The sequence below is a fragment of the Ovis canadensis genome, chromosome 7 (assembly GCF_042477335.2).
Source record: "Ovis canadensis isolate MfBH-ARS-UI-01 breed Bighorn chromosome 7, ARS-UI_OviCan_v2, whole genome shotgun sequence".
In the NCBI taxonomy this organism is placed as follows: Eukaryota; Metazoa; Chordata; class Mammalia; order Artiodactyla; family Bovidae; genus Ovis; species Ovis canadensis.
In genome coordinates this window covers 22,256,505-22,270,870 of record NC_091251.1, presented here as the reverse complement: position 1 = coordinate 22,270,870, position 14,366 = coordinate 22,256,505, and the positions used below count along the sequence as shown (strand labels likewise).

Sequence of the window (14,366 nt, the reverse complement as noted above, 5' to 3'; positions counted from 1 at the left end):
ATCCTCGGCTCCGGGAGGGGAAGGCGAGGATGGGGGGTCCAGGCACCCCCACCCCACCCTCCGACTTTGGATCCTCCAGGATCAGCGCACGGACAACCTTCCCACCTGGGGAACCGCTCCGGGAGCCCCAGGGCCAGCCGTCTCACCCCCGGCTCCGCGGTTCCCCGCCTCCCCCGGCCCGGCGGAGCGCGCTCTCCCGACTACTGGAGACGGCCTTCCGAAACCGCGCCGGGAGCTCCCCGGGCCCAGCCCGGGGGACCCTCGCCGGACTCGCCGTCGCCGCCCGACGGGCGCAGGGCCCGCTCCCAGGCCCCGGGGCCTCGCCCCGCCTGGCGGGGATCCCCTTGCGCCCACACCCCCCGGGGCCCCGCGGGACACTCCGCCCCGGAGGCCGGGCCTCGGCCGCCCGCCCCGCCCCACGCCGGGAGCGCCCCGGGCCCGACCCTCCCCGGACGCCGGCCGGGAGCGGGGCTCGGCGAGGGTGACTGGGCGGCGGCGCGCGGCCGGGCCCTGGGCGGCGAGGCGCGGCGGCCGCCTCCTCCCTCCGCCCCCGCCCCTCCGTCCCCTCCCAGCCTGCGAGCCCCGCGGCGGCCGAGGTCGGCGCTCTCGCCTCGCCGCCGCCGCCGCCCGCGCCCGGGACCCTCTCCCGCCCGCCCGCGCCCCCTGCGCCCGCCTCCTCCCTCCCCCCTGCGCCCGCCTCCTCCTCCTTCCCCGCGCGCCCGGCGGGGCCGGAGAGACCGAGAGGCGGCCGCGGGGACGCGTGGCGGGGAGCCGCGGCTCGGAGCCGAGGACGCCGAGCCGCGACCGGGTGAGTCGGGGCGGCGGGGCCCGCGCGGCACCCGGAGCGGCGCCCGCCGAGCCCGCGCGGAGGGCGGACCGGGGCCCGGGAGGCGCTGGCGGGACGGGTGCCGGACGCTGGGGAAGGAGGGAACGCCGCAGCCGCGACCGCCCGCCGCAGAAGTGGAAAAAAAGTTGTGCCTGGAAAGACGCTTTGCTGGGAAGTCGGCGCGAGCCCAGCGTTCTCGCCGCCGGCGGCGTGCTTCGGCCGGCGCGGGTCCCGGGTGCCGCTGACTGCGGACTCGGCGCCCGGGGCCGCCCGGTGGTCGCCCGCGAGGGCCTGGACTGCGGTGTGTGGGTCAAGCCGGCCGCAGACGTCAGCTGCTGCTCAGATCTGGGCTGCATTTTTGTGGGCAGCGCAGGGATCGGGGGTGAAGGCTGGAGGAGGGGGGAAGGAGGTGGGCGTGGAGGGGGAAGACCACATCTGGGCGGGCTGGGCTGAGCTCAGGGATGGGGTAAAGGACCCGGGGAGACTCTTAGGGGTTTCTGGATGTTTTCAGGCACGAAGTTTGTGTGTACAGTTCACCCCCTCCACCCCTTTCATTCAGCAGTGTAGGTCCTTTGAACTCAGAAGGGAGAAAGCGTTTCCTTCCGTCCTGTTCACCTTTTCTCTTGTTTCAGGAGGGTCATGAGTTTTATGAGAATCCTTCAGCTGGTTTCTTCAATGGGAGTAACTGAGAGTAAAGCCGAAGTCTTACCCCTCACCCCCATCCTCACTCCCACCCGGGCCATTTCCTGTATTTTGCGGATCCTGTGATCCTGTGCGTGCATCTCGATTGCCATCAGTGACCCACATATAAAAGTAGACCTTCAGTCTGAAATCGCAAAGCGGCCTCTATAGACAAGTCTGTGTTGGAGCCAGAGCGGGCAGAGGTATGGGGGGCGGGGTGTGTTAGAGCCGGCCGCTGCGAGTTAAACCTGAGTAACCGAGTTGAGTTGCGAGAGACGTTTCTCCTCTGCACGTTGCTTTTGCTTCTCCCGTTGGCTTGAGCGCTCCACCGGCGCCAGGTTTGAGCGATGACGGATGCTAATTACCTCGGTATTGCTCTTTCCCGAGTATTCCTGACTCTTCGCTACGGGTCCTCTTTAAAAAAATGACTTCTCTCCTGCGAATATAAGAGATAGGAAACACATGCTGGTGGGTAGGGAGATGAAATGTTTTAAAGATAGGGAAGAGAAAGAACAGCCAAGATTTTCATTTCATTTTGCTATCATACTGTGATAGACTTGTTATTAATCTTTGTCAGAGATCTGATTCTGAGAAAATAATGTTGGAGGAGTTTGAGGTAATACCGGATAAAATCCACTGTTACAATAATATTTTTCCTGAGTGGTCACACAGAGGACAGATCATGTGGGTTGTTGTGGTGTGTTTGCAAAGGGTGCAGCAAACATTTTACTCCAGGGAAAAAGACAGTGTGTCTTGCAGGATGGGAGTGGGGAGGGGAAATCGTTTATCTTCAGAGCGGTCCAATTAGGAAGAATAATTACACTGCAAATGAACATTCTTGAATCTAATATAATTTGCGTCAGGATACACAAACCAGTAATTTGTCTTTAGGAAGGAAAAAACGAATCTTTGTGGATTAGAACAAAACAAGTGCCTTCTGGAAAAAGTAATATATGCTGTGTATGCACATGGATGGGCCTCAGATGTGCCGATTGACTGACTGCAGAGATTTTACCCTCAGGCAGTGTTTAGGAAGGGCAGGGAGGAAAAGTCCAAGGTAGGAGAAGATAGAAAATATATAGAAAACGACCCATTTTTAATGCACAACATATACAGCTTCTTAACTTCTTTATTGGGCTTCCCAGCTGGTGCTAGTGGTAAAGAACAGGCTTGCCAATGCAGGAGACATAAGAGACACAGGTTCAATCCCTGGGTGGGGGAGATACCCTGAAGGAGGAAGTGGCAGCCGCTCCAGCGTTATTGCCTGGAGAATCCCCATGGATTGAGCAGCCTGGAGGGCTACAGTCCATAGGCTTGCAAAGAGTTGGACACGACTGAAACAACTAACAGAGACACACACTCACAAACACAACTTCTTTATTGCAAAGAAATTGACAAAATAGGAGACCAAAATATAGGAGATGCAGACTGGGACTGTTGGGTTCCCAGAGGTGTCACTTACTACCGGAACCCGGGACAAGTTATTTGATTTCTCTCAGCGTTGGTTTCTGTGTCTGTGAAATGATGATGATAAAGTTCAAGTCAAAGAATCACCTTGAAGTTTTAAATGTGATTATGTACTTTTATATAGAATCTAGGTAGGGTGGTGCATCACACTGAGTAAGTGCTTAGAAAATGTTTATGGTGTTTGTCTGGTACTTCAAATGCCCAGGAAAAAGCAGTGCCATTCAAAGAGGCAGGTTACCAGGATGGTTGATGGCTGGCCTCAGTTGAGGCTGTCCCCGTGCCCCCAGCAGCCTGCTGTCTGTCAGACACATTTGATCTTTCTAGAACGTACAGGCTGCATGCTCTTGGCCCCTCAGGTCAGCCTTTTCTGGGACTCCAGTTGTGAGGAATCTATAGTGCAGGTTCGGTGTGGGTCTGAGGACCTGAGGCAGCTGTGGCCTGCGACTTCAGCCTCACTGCTCCCTTGCAAGGGCACCTTCTCAGGTCCCACCAAAGCAAATATAGACATTGATTGAGGGAAAAAGTGGACATGGTGTCTCTCTTGGGAATTCTAGAGCAATGTTTTCCTCAATGTTCATTGCTCTTAGAAAGATACAAATAGTAACCAAATACCTGATCTCAAGAATTTATTCCAAAAAGGACCTTCAAAGTATGTCTTGGGGTTAATAGTTCATTGCCCAGGTCTTCCTAAGGTTGTACCTAGTTGCCAAATGAACAAAAGACATTCTTAGCAAAACAGTAGTTTTGGAGCTGGGGAGCATATTGCTTTTCTAATTTGGGGGGAGGGGGGCGTGCCTGGTTGCTCATTCATCCGTTCTTTTATCCAGTCATTCGCAGATACCCAGTAAGCTCTCCGGTGGGCCAGGCTCTGTTCTGATGTCTGATAACAGAAACTAAGAGCAGGCCTCTCCACTCACAGAGCGCTCATGCGGGTTGGAGAAGCAGGCTCTGTGTGGGAAGGAGCTCTGGAAACTAGAGAAGCTCTCATTTTGTATCGGAGTGCCTGTGCTGGGCAAGCAGTGTGCTGGGCGCGCTACTCTTCCACAGGCCAGCCAGCTTGGAGGGAGGTGATCTGGCTGGGGATGGCGGCTGGTCTTACGGGTCCTCTACAGGGAGAAGGAAGAAAAGGGGGCCTGTTTCTTTCTGTGCTTTATAATAAGGTATGTGTCCTATTTGAGTAGAATCACCAGCCAGTATGCTAGAACAAGTAGGGGTTTTACTCGGAAGTGAGACTTCACAGCCTTAAAAAGACAAAGAAGGAATCAAAGGTCCGATCTGATCATCAGCTTATAAAACCCAGATTGTGTTCAGGAGGAGCCTGGTCTGGTACTTAAACAGTTGACTTTGTATTGGCAGGCGGGTTCTTCAGCAGCACCTGGGAAGCTGACAGGAGGCAGGGCCGAGAGTAAAGGGAAGAGCGGATAGTTGGTCCCTCATGCACCTTCAAGGTTGCTTGTTTTCCCATTACTTTTAAGGTTACAGTAATACCTGGTACAATAAGAATGCATATGTCTGGAGTCTAAAGGCTTGAAATGGTATAAGGTCATCAGGGCACTGAGAGTAGCTTCTTGGACTAGAGGCAAAGTTGTGTAGGGAAGTCCCTGCGGGCGTTGGATCTTGGATGCTGAGCTGAGGAGTCTGAGCTTCATCTTGAAAGCTGTATGGAAGATGGGGAATGAGCAGGTGAATTGACTTGTTGAAGCAGGTGATTGAAGTGATCAGACTGTGCGTTAGAAGGAACTCTAGGTGGGCTCGATGGCAAGAGGCCAGGGCTGGGAATAGCAGGTGAGCTGGAGGGCTCGTGTAGGAAACCTGGTGGGACTTGGTGAGGGAAAGTGGGAGAGGCGGACCACACTTCCTTACTAAGGGCTGGGCTCTTAGTAAGAGGGAGCCCAGGGTGACTGGACTGGGGCGTGGCGCCTTTCACTGAGGTGAGCAGCTATGGCAAGGAGGGATGAGTTCATTGACTCCACAGCTGGGCTGTGAGCCTTCTGGGGAGAGATGCCCACCAGAGCATTGGATCCACAGGTAGGGAAGAGAAGTCTGGAAGTGGAGATGAAAGGCGGAGTCATTTTTACAGTAGTGGTCAGTGGTTGACTGGCCTCTTGAGGTTTACTGAACAGTGTTCAGGGTGAGAGTAATCTGTGTCCTTGTAACTGAATTTTTCTCTTTCATCCTTTCAGTTGGCCTAACAGGGGCTAATCAAGCCCTGACTTTGGCCTTCAGTGAGCAGACTCTTACTTGGTGTTATTTTGCCGACTTGGTGAGATCTGTTTGTGTTGTTTTGAACCGAGATAGTCTAGAGGGATGTACATAGGAAGGCTCTGAGCGTATTTAGTAGCTAGGATGTACAGCTGATACATTTGATCATCCGTCACCCCCTGGACATCCACATATTCCAAATAGACTGTGTTCTTCCCAGAATTCCTCGGTCCAAACCCTGACGCCCATGGTGATGGTCTTTGGAGGCGGCATCTTGGGAAGGTAATGTGGTTTAGATGGGGTCGTGAGGGTGGAGCCCCTGGGATGGAATTAGTGTCCTTCTTAAGAAGAGAGAGTCTGCAGGGAACTCAGACAGGGGCTCTGTAACACACTGGAAGGGTGGGTGGGGAGGGAGATGGAAGGGAGGTTCGGGAGGCAGGGGACATGGGTGTAACTATGCCTGATTCTTGTTGATGTATGACAGAAAACCACAAGATTCTATAAAGCAATTATCCTTCAATTAAAAAATTTAAAAATAAAGAAGAAAAGAGTCTGGAACACACTCTTCCCACTGCAGTGGGACTGGTTATCTGCCAGGAGAAGGGTTTCTGTAGGCACCTTGAGACCTTGTATTGAATGCTTGGGGAGCTATTGTTTCCGTGTCTACCTGGGACAAGGCTTATCTGCCTCCTATTTTGAAGTTACCACGTGGCCCTAAGGGCTTCCTAGGTGGTTCTAGCGGTAAAGAACCTGCCTGCCAGTGCAGGAGACTCAAGAGATGTGGGTTCGAGCCCTGGATTGGAAAGATCCTCTGGAGTAGGAAATAGCAACCCAGTCCAATATTCTTGCCTGGAATATTCCATAGAGGAGCCTGGCGGGCTACAGTCTATGGGGTCACAAAGAGCTGGACAGGACTTAGCAGATACACAGTATGGCCCTCAAGAGGCTGTTAATTTGAATTTCATTTCATTTGTGTAATAAACATACATGTGCAAAGTAGGCCCCAGTGAAGACCTGTTAAAGGGCAGGCATGCTGTTGATTATTTAGCTGTTACTTCTCCTACTGGTGTGGGTTTAGGGTAGACTCAGTGGAATTATTAATCATCGTCAGTCTGATGACTGACATCATTCTGAAGGAGGTAGGCTAAAATTCTGATTATTTTGGACTCATGGAGTTACAGATGACTATTTTCTTTATTTTTCTGTTTTTCAGATTTATTAAAAAATAGCATGCTACCTTAAAAAAACCAGAACAAAACAGTTGTTGGTGTGTTTTTCTATTCTTTGCGCAAAACAGCATGTCGGCAGTTTTGGCCACAGCGCTGCATACCTCCTTACATCTGCGCTGTGTCCATGGCAAAGCCGGTCTGCGTCTTTAAGAAGATTTGAAATTCCTATCTGTTGTAAATGTGGTTGTGGAGGGACATAACCAGGACTCTGTTAGGTGACCCAGGGCCAGAACGGGGCACCTTCCTCCCAATAGTAGGGAAGAACCCACTCCTTCCCGTCGGTTCCCTTTGTACGTTTCATAGACATGGTGAAGTGTGATCTGAGAGGCATTTCACTTCGATATCTAAATGTGTCTGATCGATATGTACCAAATTAAATATCTACCCGTATGTGTGTGTGTTAGTCACTCAGTTGTGTCCGACTCTTTGCGACCCCACGGACTGTAGCCCACCAGGCTCCTTTGTCCATGGGATTCTCCAGGCAGGAATACTGGAGTGGGTTGCCATTTCCTTCTCCAAAAAGGCTGATAAAAGTGTATAAAATCAAGATGATAGCCATACTTAGCAGCACAGTTGCAATAAAGCATCACTGAGATCTGAGGAAGTATTATCTTCTTAGGAGTTCCTGCTTTGGACTGGGTTAGCTTGAGACAATGAATCACCCCAGTGTCCTAAGTCCATCAACAGGAACACAGATGCTCTATTTGTCATAAATATCTATTAAATCTTTTAAACTGACAGCTAGCCATGCCAAATTAAGAAGAATCTTGGCCCATGTTTTCCTTCTCTCCTGTTTTAATCAAGGCTGCTCAGGGCTAGCCCCCAGCCCGCCAGGCCTGTCTACCTATATATGTGTGTAAATATACTATACTGATGTGTGCATTTTGGTGGTTTGTTTTTTTCTTTGTTTCTTTTGTTTTTTCTTGTTTTCAGTTGTTTAGCAGAACTCAAGCCAGCAACGAGATCTTAAATATCCCTTTAGCATCAACCTCCTCACATTCCCGGGAAATTAAAGGGATTGTCCTTCCTCTACTGAGTCTATTGTTCAGCATTTTCTTTCTTTCCACATGGCGCTGTGTTGTCAAGGGCACCTGAAGTTCAAGCTTCCTTTCTCCCGAGGTGGGCTGCTGTTGGGCTGAATTTCACATGTCGTTTTCTAATTTGGAGGCAGTTGGCCAGTTGTTTAAAGATGCCCATAAGTGCATAGACAGTAGTCTCTTTTAATCTTCAGATAAGCCGTGCACAATGCACTTATTACTCCAGACAAATTTACCTTTGAAAATTTTATAACTTTTTCTCACCCCTAGGAATCACATTTTCTGAAACTAGAAAGAATATGCTTGCTGGTCAATCTGGCAACTACAAACTTCCCAGTAGGCAGTGTTTCTGTGTGTATAAATGACTACCATTTGTATATGAAATAGACACTTAAGGAAAACACTGCTCACAACTTCAGAAACAGTCTAAAATCACATCCATCTTTTTTTTTTTTTTTAACGGCTACCTGTGTATTTCTGGAGCTTCCCTGGTGGCTCAGGCAGTAGAGAATCTGCCTGCAGTGCAAGAGACCACGTGCAGCGCAGGAGACCTGGGTTCGATCCCTGGGTCGGGAGGATCCCCAGGAGAAGGGAATGGTAACCCACGCCAGTAACTTGCCTGGAGAATCCCACAGACAGAGGAGCCTGGCGGGCTACAGTCCACTGGGTTGCAAGAGTTGGATGCTTACTGAGCAATGGAACCATCACACCATTCCTAGAAGAAGATTCTACACAGGGCAGTATGTCTAAACAGATGTTTACCCTGTCATTTGCTCAGCCTATAGTAGCCATTTTCAGGGCTTTTCTATACTGGAAGCTCATAATTTACTGACCTAATTACTGATCCTGCACAGATCCTCGCTGTAATATGTACCCTGGTGTGCCTGCTTACACAGGTGACTGTAGGTCTTTTTGGAGTCAAATCCTTTTGGTAAACAGGTTGCTTAGGTTGTCTTTCTCTCTCTCTCTTTTTTTTTAAAATGTGCTTTTCCCAGTTTGTGCTTGGATCTGTAGTTCTTTTCTTGATAAGTAAAGAAAGGGTGGCATCAAGCAGAGCTCAGCTGGTATGAGGGATATTTAAAACAGAAGCCAAAGCCATAAAGAGCGGTAGTCCGGTGCAGAGGCCAGCCACGCTGAGAAGTAAGAACCCAAGAGGTGGCAGCCATGAAGTGTGACAGGTTGTGTATACACCTGTGTGGACAGGTGGCCGGGGGTCAGTTGAGGATAGTCCAGACACTATGCTACGCAGGGACCACTGCTCCCCTTGACCTATGGGCCCTATGTATGTTAGCTTTCTTAGCTACTCCATTAGTCAACAAAACTTGCGTTTAAAAAAAAATCTTTTATTTATTGAGCTGCATCGGGTCTTCGTTGCAGCATGTCGGTGGGACCTAGAGAGCCCATGCTCCCTGACTAGGGATCGAACCTGGGCCTCCTGCATTGGGAGCGTGGAGTCTTAGCCACTGGACCACCAGGGAACTCCCCAACACTTGCATTAAAAAAAAATTTTTTTTTAACCTTTTAAAATAGGAACTTAAAGTTTTTAAAATAAAACCTTTAAAATAAGAACGTAGATTTCCCCTAGCTTCCATACGTGTATTTGATTTTTAAAATCTTGACCGTAGGACTTCCCATTTCTTGTCAGCTTTCAGCTTTCTCATCCTGATGTGTTTGTTCAGCCTGCTCGATGATTCTGAGCTCTCGCCGGTCATCTGTCACGTCAGCCACCCCTCTGAGTTGAGTATCGTTCATTCAGGATGAATCCTCAATTCATTCATTCCCCAGCCGTCCAAGGTTTTTGCGTCCTTTTCTGCCCCTGCTCTGTTCAGCCTCTCCTAGTCCTTCTCCTCGTAGTAACCAGGGGCGTGTCAGCCTTTGTAGGCAGCCAGAGGGCAGAGGGCTGGAGTCCGTGCCAAGATACAGAGGAAGCTAATCTGCTTGTGACCTCAACCTCATTAACATCGTGCTGGGACCGAGAGCCCGCGTTCCACAGTATTGTTTGACTTTGGCTTGTCTCTACTGACTTGCAGTCACGGGGTCCGTAGTCCTGCCTCTTCAGGGAGGCGGGCAGATGGAGGAGCCAGATGAGGATGTAGGAGACGGTCAGTACTTGCCACCTCCTCAATGTTGGGCTTTGGATTGTCAGCTGTCACTGGGCTCTGCTGACAGTGATCTGGCCCTGAGACAAAGTGAGTCTGACAAGACTTGAGTAAGGATCGTGAGGAAGAAGGCCTCTTAGAGGCTGGAGCCCAAGTGGGTGGGCTGGTGAGCTGGGTATTCCCCAGGTGGGTGAAAGTCCCGATGGAGGCCCTCTCCAGCCTTTAAAGCAGGGCTTCTCAGACTTGAATGGACACAGGAAGAGCCTGGAATCTTGTTAGGTCGCAGATTCTGAGTAAGCAGGCCCAGGTGGGGCCTGGGATTCTGCTGGCGTGATCCCGTCAGCCTGGCACTGCTGGTTCTGTGGAGCAGGTTTGGAGGAGCAAGGCCTCACATGAGACAGGGCCACAAGAAGGCTGCGGAATGGTCAGCTGGGGGCTGAGCCCTGTGAAGGCCCGAGCAGGAGGGCACGTGGGTCCTGATTGAGAGACTGATGCCTGCTGCTTTACTGGGACTGCCCTGAGGGCCCTCAGCCCTGTCTCTGCCAGTCTCTAACAGCCCTGAGCAGCTGTTCTGGGATTGCCTTCCACCCTCAGGGTGGGGAAGGAGGTTATGGATGGTCTTCCAGGTGGAATATGGTTAAGCTAAAAGAAGAGGTTTTGTTTTATGCTACGTTTTAATTAAACTGATTTCCTCATTACTTGATGATGTTCCATAATTTTAAATACATAAAGAAGGCTCTAGCTTCCTCCAATTAAGCCTGCCTTTTCTCACGGACCTTATCACTTTGAATTTATATGACTACAATGTTTTAAAAAGTTACATATTGTTTGCTGTGGAATGTTACTTACGAAACTCACCTGACCCTCTGCTGGGTACCCCCTGGATGTGTTTCAGACCCCACCCTGGAGCTTTGAGTTGGTTGGTTTGGTACAGGTCCTTGGAATCTGAATTTTTTACAGACTCTCTGGATGGTTTTTATAATTGGGCAGGTTCTTGAAATCCCGCTTTCGAGGAACATCAGTGGAAACCTATCTATCTGAGCCTGTGTTAAATCAGCCATGTCTGGGGGCCTCCCTTACCTGCTCTTTTCTTGGCCTCTCAGATACTTGCTTGTGAAGGGCTGGCTTTTGTCCCATTGGACCCACTTCAGTTTTTATCTTGACACGTGTTACAGTAAGGCTCTTTCTAATCTTGGATAGGACCGAATCAGAGAGTCCTTTGTCAGCAGTGTAAGAGTCTGTTCTGAAGCCGTTATTTTTAGGAAGGTGTTACAGATACTGATTATTAAATGCTTTGGGACATTCTTGGAGATACTGGGATATGCACTTCGGGCTTCTACAGAGAAAGGAATGTCCTGAGGCCGACTTCTCCCACATTCTCCCGTGCTTGGATTCAGACTCTGGAGATAATGTTAGCGTATTCCCTTCTTAAGTAAGCGCTGACCAGAAATGAATGGAGAAGGGTCCATCATCCTCCACAGAGTTTGGTTCTGACCCAGGCGAACTGACAGACTGAGGAGTTGGACTTTGCACATTATTGTGTTAATGTTAACCTCCATTTCTACCAAAGCAGGGTCTGTCTTCCCTCCACTGTAGGGGCAGGATCAGCTTATGAAACAAATGAAGTGGGAAATGGTCAGTGTGATGGGATTGGAGGAGTGTGGAAGGGGCTCTGTGTCCAAAAGCTGGAGTTCACTTACTGGCATACCTAGAATTTTACCATTAGAGGAATTTGGGTGAAATGGTTCTCTTTAAACATCCTATCCAACATGTAAGCATCCATAGAACAGGTACTACATTGATTACTTAGGCCTTAACAGGAAGTGAAGTGAATTGAAAGTCGCTCAGTTGTGTCTGACTCTTTGTAGCCGCTTGGAATTCTCCAGGCCAGAATACTGGAGTAGGTAGCTGTTCCCTCCTCCAGGGGCTCTTCCTGACTCAGGGATCGAACCCAGGTCTCCCACATTGCAGGCAGATTCTTTACCAGCTGAACCACCAGGGAAGCCCTGAACAGGAATAGTTTCATAAAATGCCAGCGAAGATAAGGGTGTGAAGAGAGTGGACTCTGATGGGGTGAACTGTGGGCACTGTGTGGGCGGAGCAGGGCTGGGACAGGGCCGTCAGGGGCGACTGGAGGGGCCATGCAGGGCAGCTCAGGTGTCCGGGGGAGCCCAGGATACCTGGGAGGGCGCTGGGCAGAAGTCATTCTCACTCACTCGATTTGTGTAAAATAGGGGCTTCACTGTCTCTGCACCTGGCACCCTTCTTTCTACCTAAGGTGGCCATGCCACATGCTCCTGACCAGTTGTAATGCAAACCAGATGATCCAGGCAGGAAAGTTAAGATTAAACACTGCAGTCGAGCCTGAGATTTTGTTGCACCCCGCCCCCCCTCCCCAGTCTATTAAATTTTGAAAGAGAAGTTCAGGTTATCGGGAGAACTTGGCCAGCAGCAGAAACCTTCCTGCCCCACCGAGGGCCGTTTGCCAGTCAGTTTTGAGGAGGGCTTGACTCTTCAGAGACCCCACGCCACCTGGAACGTGCTTTAGGGTATAGTCTCTTGCTCTCATATCTGCAAACAATACTTACAGCTCCTGGCTGGCTAAAAGAAACTCTGAACCCAGCCCTTCTGGTGCCCAGCTGAAGCTTGTCTGAGTGGTTCGGATTTTCAGAGCACAGTGGAGATGGCGGGGAGAGTCTTTTTCCCACACTGCTTGACCAACAGAGAAGTTACAAGTGTTGTTACATCCCAGGGACCAGAACTGTGGTAACGATGACAAAGACTGACCCGCTCCCCCACTGACAGCCATTTCCTGACGTTGCTACCCCCGGGGTCCCGTCCATATCCTCAGTTTGGGTATAGTGCGCCACATTTTAAGATTCACAAGATGGTCCTCTGTGTTCTTGGGCAGGAGCTCAAAAACACACAAAAATGAAGTTTTTCTTATCACAAATAAGATGCCTTGGTCTGCAAGGGATGATGGTTTACGGGTACCTAGCAAAGATGGGAACACAGCCTGTGGGTGTGAGAACGCACTGAGAAGCCTCTCCCAGCCGTTAGTTGCTCTGTGGCCTTGGGCAAGTCATTTCATTTGTTTGGGCCAGAGGAGGTGAGGGGATGAATCCAGGCCTGAAATTCTTATTCTGGTTGAGTCCGTATGTTCATGTGGTCAGTCATTTATTTAACGCGCACTTAGTTGGCTACTTACGGAGCTTTACAGCCTTGGTGGGGAGATGGTGGAACAGTCGCTGTCTTCAGCGTGGCTGGCAGGGTGTGGAGGACAGGATGAACAGGCACGTGGGGCGTGTAAAAGGTCCTGACAGGTGCGGGCACCTGGTGGGCAGGGGCAAGTGAGGAGGTTGCCTCTCCCCGCCATCGCCACGCTGTTCTGAAAATCCGAACCACTCAGACAAGCTTCAGAAGGGCTGAGTTCAGAGTTTCTTTTAGCCAGCCAGGAGCTGTAAATATTGTTTGCAGATATGAGAAAGACTATATACCCTAAAGCACGTTCCAGGTGGCGTGGGGTCTCTGAAGAGTCAAGCCCTCCGCAACACTGATGGGAAATGGCCCTCAGAGGGGCAGGAAGGTTTCTGCTCTCCAAGTGAACCTGGAGAGCTGGAGTGTGCAGACGTGGGGTGCAGTCCCCAGGGAAGGCAGTGGGGATTTCTGCAGCGTTCCTTGTGTGCTGGGCGTGTGGGGTCTTCACTGGCCCCCGGACCACCCTGGGTTCCTTGATCTGTTACAGGGCCCTGTGGCTTAGCCCTGTCTCTGTGGCCTTGGCCGGAGGGGCACCCCCCAGCAGCTGAGTGTAACTGAAGTAGGCAGCTCGTCCCCATGGTCTGGGTAGGCGTGAACATTGTTTTTATGTCTTGAACCCCATTTTTTGGCCTTTTATGAAGAAAAGTAAGGGCTATAGAAACATAAGGAAGCATGTGAGAATCTGCTTGCTCTTTACAGAAACTCTTTTTTTCTCTGGTGGGGAGGGGTTCATTTTTTTTCTTTCTTATAGAGAAGATAGATATTCAAAGAGAAAGGCAACAAATGGATCCCTTTTCAGCCTTGAATTATGTTATGGCTTGTGGGCCTGGGAGCTCTGTAACCACAGAGTTTGTTCCATACTCCAGAAAGAAACTCGACCCACAGGAGCTTTCTGGATAGCTTCACTCTTCCTTTTCTGGAGTGGTCAGATTCCCTCTCTGGAGGCTGGAGGAGAAACTTGTAGCTGGAGTTTCCTTTGCCTGAAACAAAGAAGGGCAGCAGAAGAGGGCCGGGCATCTCTCAGGGAAATGGAATTCTCCCAGAGCACCGGGTTCCCACCCGGAGGTGGGCCTGTGTGCTCCTCCCCTTGGTCCACAGGGCTAGGAACAGTTCTAAGCATCAGTAAAAGCCGCCTGTATATTTCCCTTTAAGCATAAATGGGCGTCACAGGCCCCGCAGAGTGCGAGGCCTTGCACATGGTGGCGCTGTTGAGGTAGCAGGCCAGGCCAGCTCTGTGCCCTGTGCTCTGGCCCCCCGGACGGGCACTGTCCCCTGCTTAGTGCTTGCTGCCTTGGGCAGAGCATCAGAATCACCTGGAGCCTGGTTAACCCACAGGGGCTGGGCCCCGCTTCCGGAGATGCGGAGTCTCTAGGTCTGGAGTCAGCGAGAGTTGGCTTTTCCGACATATCCCCAGGCGATACCGGAGCCACTGGCCTAAGGGCATGTCAAGAACCACTGGGACACCAGGCGTTCTTCCATTCCTGGAGGGTGTGTTGGGACAGGCAGACTGCGCCTGGCGGGGCGCCTGCCGGGTAGAGTCACCTAACCCTGGAGACGGCTGTAACTC

The 14,366-nt window shown here is 51.0% G+C and overlaps 1 protein-coding gene across 1 annotated transcript in view; it reads left to right on the top strand.

Moving 5' to 3' along the window:
* The first annotated feature begins 753 nt into the window (after nt 1-753).
* LHFPL2 (LHFPL tetraspan subfamily member 2) overlaps nt 754-14,366 on the top strand; it is a 170,014-nt gene continuing 156,401 nt past the window's right edge. Inside the window, exon 1 of the mRNA XM_069595370.1 lies at nt 754-808. The gene's annotated coding sequence lies outside the window, so the exon portion shown is untranslated. The remainder of the gene's footprint in view (nt 809-14,366) is intronic.